Source organism: Chenopodium quinoa, unplaced genomic scaffold (genome assembly GCF_001683475.1).
Source record: "Chenopodium quinoa cultivar QQ74 unplaced genomic scaffold, ASM168347v1, whole genome shotgun sequence".
NCBI lineage: Eukaryota > Viridiplantae > Streptophyta > Magnoliopsida > Caryophyllales > Amaranthaceae > Chenopodium > Chenopodium quinoa.
The window spans coordinates 2734331-2741239 of record NW_018742798.1 but is presented as its reverse complement, the minus strand read 5'-3'; the positions used below and the strand labels follow the sequence as shown (position 1 = coordinate 2741239).

The following is a 6909-nucleotide window of genomic DNA, read 5'->3' as shown; positions in this document are numbered from 1 at the left end:
GTTATTCGTAACAGGCGTTTCAAATGTCCGTTGCGAATAAGGCCTTTTTAGTACTAAAATAAGTCCTTATTCGTAACGAGCACCTGAAACACCCGTAACGAATAACGGCGTTCGAATAACCCATTATTCGCAGTGGACACCTTAAATGCCTGTTACGAATAAGGTTTTATAGTATAGAATTAAATACTTATTTGTAACGGGCTACAAAAATGCCCGTTACGAATAAATGCTTATTTGTAACTTACAACTCTCCTGCCCGTTACAAATAGTCATTAAATTAAATTGTTTTTTATTAAATTTGGCAAGCACGTATTTATATATAATTAATATATATTAATTAAAACCTATTATAATAAACATCTTCCTATAAATAAACAATTATACCGAACAAACTTTCGTAAAAATTAATACGACATAATATAAAAATTTAAGTAGTAAGACATTACAAATAAAAACTTGTATAAATTTATCCAACACATACAACAACACTAATAACTTTGTTCTACCTAAGCTAATAGTTATGCATTCAATAAATATATAGTTCTAAAGTATTGCGCCCACTGTTCTCGAACCACATTCAACTCTTCAACATCATACGGGACTTTCCTTGGACAAAAATCCTATAAAAAAATATGAATGAGGTTACAAAATAAAAACAATTCATAATAAAAACAATCATTAGAATAAATGTGATGGTCAAAATTATAGAAATAAAAACTCAAAATATAGAAATAAACACATAACATCTAAAATTAACTTATATTTTGGTTTCTATGAATTGAAATCAATTAAAAGTGACCATTTACTCACTTTTCGGAGCGTATAAAGCCAAAAAGGCTTCAAAACTGCCTAAGGGACTTCTATCTTTCCCATCTTTCATGTATTAGTCCAAATTATAGAAATAAAACACATAACATCCATAATTAACTTATATTTTAGTTTCTATGAATTAAAATCAATGAAATAGGATCATTTACTCACTTTTGGGAGCGTATAGAGCCAAAAAGGCTTCAAAATTGCCTAAGGGACTTATATCTTTTCCATCTTTCATGTATTAGTCCAAATTAACACAATAAAACACATAACATCCTTAATTAACTTATATTTTGGTTTCTATGAATTGAAATCAATGAAAAGTGACCATTTACTCACTTTTAATTTGGGAGCGTATAGAGCCAAAAAGGCTTCAAAATTGCCTAAGGGACTTCTATCTTTCCCATCTTTCATGTATTGGTCCAAATTGTAACGGGAAATCATATGCCCGTTACGAATAGCTTGTTACAAATAAGATATTTTTCCACTATTGACTAGGGTGTACCTTTGCTTTTGTGGAGGCTTGATTTCAGCATGAAACAAAAAAAGATTTCCATTTTACAAATCACAACCTAAATCAAGCTACACAATAGGATATGCCCAAACTAAGAAGCTAATACAGAGAAACGATAGTACTTTATAAAAACACCAAGGAGCAATGAACATCAATATAAGATTCATTGATAAAAAAAAAAAATAATAAAAAAAAAAATAAAAAAAGAATGTATAAAGTATTCAAATCGACCAAACTAACTAGCAACATTGTAATATCATGACACACATAAAGCATATGACAAAAAAATTGAGCTGCCTACTCACAATTTCATGATCGCTCGCAAGGCCGAACTTAATTCCAATCAACTCCAATCCCAATCAGGAACAGTTGAAGCCTCTTTTTCCTCTATTTTTTAAAGAACAATGCAAGAAATTTGATCCATCTTATGGTGGCATACAAGAGAAAAGCACTCCTGTGTAAGAACATCGACATATACAATAATAAGTGAGCACATGTGATTATATCATAACATATTAACAGCATTTTTGAAAACAAGGTATTCCAACCTGCCAGACATCACATGTTTATCTTATTGTTACATAACAGCTGCAGTTTATTTATTAGTATCAACAGACCTAAAGCTTGTTACAACTTAGAATGACAACAGCAGCAACAACATCAGCAAACCAACAAGACATCAAAAATCAAAAGCTCTCATAAGATCGTCTCGTCTTGTGTATAAATCATGAGAGTAACCAAGTGCATTGATAATTCTTCATCTTGTTTCAGGCTTACGGATGGCATTCATAATTACATTGACAAGTGCAAACAAGTATATATAAGCCATTATGCATATAAGAGCATATTTGATTATTATATAACACTAATGATAATTTGCACCAAAAGATACAACATATACGTAATTGCATATTCATATATTAAGTAACAGAAAAGTTGAGAGTCTTAAGACTATTAGGTTACAACAACCTCAAGTGTATAAATAGCCACCTATACTAACATTTTAATGAATATAATACTCATAGAGTAGACAGCAAGTTAGACACCCTAGATTGGCTAGATGTTGGCTCACACAAGAATCAGTCGAGAAATGGATGGGTTAAAAAAAAAACCTAAATCATTAGAAGTCATTGAGTAAGATCTAGTATAACATGATTGATATAGTCACCTATGTCCAAAACATATCCAACACTGAACACCATCAATACTAAGAAATTGAAAACATCAAGTAATTCACATTAGAAAGCAATCAATAATTGCAATTATAATGTAACAAGGGATTCAAATATGATACCTAATATGCCTCAGCCTGATAAGCACCCTAGCATGGTGAACAGACTTGGCCATACCATACTTGAAGATGAGGGTCTGAAGACACCTCTCCAAGAAGTTCTCAACGGTAAGAGCCAACATGTAATCGGGCTTGTTCTATCCTTCATCCAATAGCTCGTACCTATTCATCCTCCTCAAAAGATCTTCTCCCTCAAAGATACGGCGAGGGTTCTCATCCAAAGTAAGAAGATGCCTTGAAACATTACGGATACGGCTCATACTCACCTACATGCTTCAACTCAGCATCCAATCGCTGCTTCTCATAAAGAAGGTGTGGCTTCTTAAATGTCTTCCCATCTATACACCATCGAGTTTAGATTTGTATCCTAAGATGAAACAAATCTCTTTCAGCTCTGAGCATTGGAGTGCAGAAATAAGTGTTTGAACGACAGATAGTATTGCTCCCAATCACTGGCGGAGCCAGGATTTTCAAATTGGGGGGACAAATTATGGATATAATATAAAAGCGAAGACAGTTGCATTATAATGTATTTAATCCTGATATACCAAAGCACCAACAAGAATAGAAGTATAAGCAATCACATGATAATGCACTAACAGGATTATAAGCAAAGGATATCACAAAATCTAAAGTGTTGCACATAATGACACTTAATCAACAAAAACATAATAAAAGCAGAACCAAATATACTTGCCTAATGGAAGTCCATTTAATATGGGCAGCTCCCAAAGATTGTGTTTGTACATAAAAATGGCTAAATGTTGCTCCTTCACCGATGATCACCTCAAGAACATAATTAGTCCAATAACACTTGTTACCATCTCCACCTAAAAACACCTCAACTATACCCACCTCTCCTCCCTTCTATCAACACCAATACTCTCGGGTTCGAAACCGGCAACATATTCGACTCGGCATCACTCCCTTTCAGTGAGAAAGACCTCAAATTTAAAGGGGCATCAACTCGGCACCCTTCAGGCACATAAATAAAGATCAAATCAGGAGCACCAACCCCATTTAAAGACCAAAACAAATCCCCTTCAATATTTGACACAAATTCCGATACCCTTTTCAGAATATATAGCCTCAGAAAATAAGTAAAGTATGGGGAGAAAGAAAGGGTTATTGGGTTAACAATTAAAATTGCAAATTGGGGATTTCAAATTTTCAATTAGAAGAACAAATTAATATATTTAAGAGTTAAGACATACCTTTAGATGCAGCGAAGACCAGAAGATGACCGAGGCGGCGACTGGCGACTGACGGACGACCGACGACGATGAGGGGTTTGGCAGGCAGCGACCGAGCGACAGACAGGACTTTGGTTTTTTAATTTTGGTGACTGTCTAACGGAATTGAAGGTTGTCCGCTGTGCGCTGTCGTCTGTCGAACCTCGTCATTGGCCTCACTGCTGCGAACTGCCGGAGAACGGTGGACAGCGTCAGGCGACTCTGGCGAGGTGAGGGCGAATCGAAGAGAGAGAAATTAAAAATTGAAAGACTTAGGGTTTGGCTGCAAATGTCGCACAGAGCACTCTGTAATTGCGTTTTTTTGTTTTTTTTTTTAAATTTTTTTTTTTTTAATTTTTTTTTTTGAAAATGGGGGGACAAGTGTCCCCACTCGTCCCCTTCTAGCTCCGCCCCTGCTCCCAATTCCATTTTTTCAGATTGAAGCTAAGTAATGTAGGTTTTCTTAGACGATAATGTGTGATCAAAATGATATTAAATATGCAGTCCTACAAGCCTCATATATGCAGTTTATAATGGACAATGACTTGTACCTACTGAAAAGAATGATTAAATTATACAAAAAAGATTCTTTGCACCTTATAAAATGAAGAAAAAAAGAAAATAACCTATGAAACGAGACAATTATTAGCACTTTTCTACTTAAAAGAGTCTTGCAAATCTAATAAAAGCATCCTAAACAAATCTTGAAAAACAGGTTTTATACGAATACACTCATACACCTATTTAATGTGAGATGTGACATACAGATTATTATTTAGGGAGAGTATTGACCATTGTAAAAAAAAAAAGAAAAAAAATTGCAATTAAAAATCTTCTTCATATGAACACTTAGTCATAAAACCAACCCAAAAATACACCTTCCATTGGAAAGATATGTATGTCAATTGTAAGAACACACAAGTACATTAGCCTTTTATATTACCCCAGAAAAGCTAAACGCGTAAGCATAAGATACTAGTCAACTACCATCGCGCATCCCAAGTACTCCCAATTCCATAATGCTATGATCAAGTTATAGGGATCAATTTAGTTAGAGAACCATTGATGATATTCACAAACTCATAGTTCCCTCGCTCTCAAGCGACTAAATATTTAGACAAGTATCCCATTGCTAGTCATCTGCCTAGGACCGATATTTATAGACTCTTTGAATACAAGAAAGTCAAGAAGGTGCTAGGAGAATAGTCATTAAAAGAAAAGTATAGGGATTACAGATGCCAATGGCATTAGTGGTTCTTCTTAATGCCCAAAATGAATTGATTTTACCCGATTTTACGTGGACAGTATTTTGAGAATCACACATTTACAAGTACGGAGTATCTATTTCTAAAAGCAGGGTAATTTTAAAACCCATAATAATGTCAATTGCCTTTTCCTATAACTTATTAGGGAATCTGTTCTTGGATTGGTTAGTCTTTATTTGTTCAGTTTATCAATCAATCAATTTAAAATTTCCTTGCTAATTTCAACGATTTAAAGTAATTAATCTAGTAAAAATAGAGATAATGCACAACAAATAGATCGAAATTAATCAAATAAAAAAAACCCAGGTAATTTCAAATGTTTAAATTAACTAATCTGAGAAAAACAAAGAGAATGCAAAGCAGATTGATCGAAAAAATCTGATAAAATGGAAAAAAAAAATAAAAATAAGAGAAAAAAAAAGGGAAAAGGGAGATGAGAGGAGAAATTACAGTTTCGTAGACGACGTGGACCATGGTGGCTCACCGGCGGCGAGTTGAAGGTAAGTTTTGAAGAAAGAGTGGAGGCTCCAAACAAAACAATGGAGGAGAGAAACCAATAAGAAATTAAACAAAGGCAGAAACAAATTGCAGATAGCAAAATTGCAGCAGTAAAATCACTCATAATAAGCAATCATAACTTGAATAATCACAACCAGACAGTTCAATAATCCACCTTAAAAGAACCTGGCTTTCGCTGAAATTGGATCTGAGGAGTTCGATAACCCGGAAACACCCTAACTTCAGGTATACAGTTAGTTCTTAAGAGATTCTCTTGTTAACTTTGGATATGAGAATCAACCTTACCCTAATAATATTAAATCAAATCAGAAAGCCAAAAAATAGGGAAATCACCAAGAACATTTGGGTACGAGAAGCCTTAATGATGATCTCAGTGCGCATCATCTTCTTCATCAGAATCGTAAGCAGCTTGTTGAACGTACAACGATGCATGATTCTTCTTAAAAATCTTAGGGTTAGTATGAGGTATAATTAGGCTGTGAAATTGGAGGCTGAAAGTGAAGAGAGGTTCAACAATGGAGGAAGTAGAGATAAAATTGAGGTAAGGACAGGTGGAAGAGAGAAAGAACTGAGAGAAAATCGCCATTAAAGGAAGTAATCTCTGAGGAGAGAGAGAGAGGGGAGAGCAAGAGGAGAGAGATGTAATCTGAGTTACGGTTGCTGAAAAATGAAGTAAAACTTTTAGGGTTTTTTTTAACATATAACCCATTTGTATCAGGCAACTGGTGCCTGTTACAAAGAACAAGTTATTTGTATTGGGCAATTTACTGCTCGTTACAAATAATGCACAAATAATGCAATATTTGTAACGGGCATCATTTTCCCCGTTACGAATATATTTTTCGTAACGGGCTATTATTTTGCCCGTTACAATAGGTTAATTGTAACGGATAAATCAGTGCCTGTTACAAATAAGGTGTTACAACTGACATTTTCTCCACTAGAAAAAGGTTCAATACTTAGCCATTTTTCATGAAATTTGTTGCAAAACACTCCTTAAACATAGCACAATAGCATGGAACAAACAATTTCAAGAATAATGGTATGAATCAAAAACTCCCTAAATTCAAAAATTAGGGTTTAATGATTCGAAAAACACCCAAATTCCGCCAAAAACAAACGAATTTAAACAAACAACTTACATTGGAATGTGGCAAATTAAAATTAAGGGTGAGATCTACTTCCTTTGGCCTTGAAATTCGCAAAAAAACTAAGCTTTTTAGAGAGAGAAAGGAATGAAAATGGCGAAGGAAGAAGAAGAAGAGAGTAAAATGA

The 6909-nt window shown here is 34.3% G+C and overlaps 1 long non-coding RNA gene across 3 annotated transcripts; it reads right to left on the bottom strand.

Annotated features, from left to right (window-relative positions):
- Positions 1-384: 384 nt before the first annotated feature.
- Positions 385-6355, bottom strand: LOC110724966. Of its 3 annotated transcripts, none has more exons than XR_002512107.1 (5): positions 5968-6355; positions 5566-5853; positions 2622-2985; positions 1633-1781; positions 385-620 (listed from the first exon to the last, which is right to left on the bottom strand). It is a non-coding gene; the product is annotated as an uncharacterized LOC110724966 (long non-coding RNA). The 3 variants fall into 3 exon arrangements; XR_002512106.1 differs by adding an exon at positions 3833-4072 and having other exon boundaries at positions 5566-6354; XR_002512105.1 differs by having other exon boundaries at positions 5566-6352.
- Between the last annotated feature and the right edge of the window lie 554 nt (positions 6356-6909).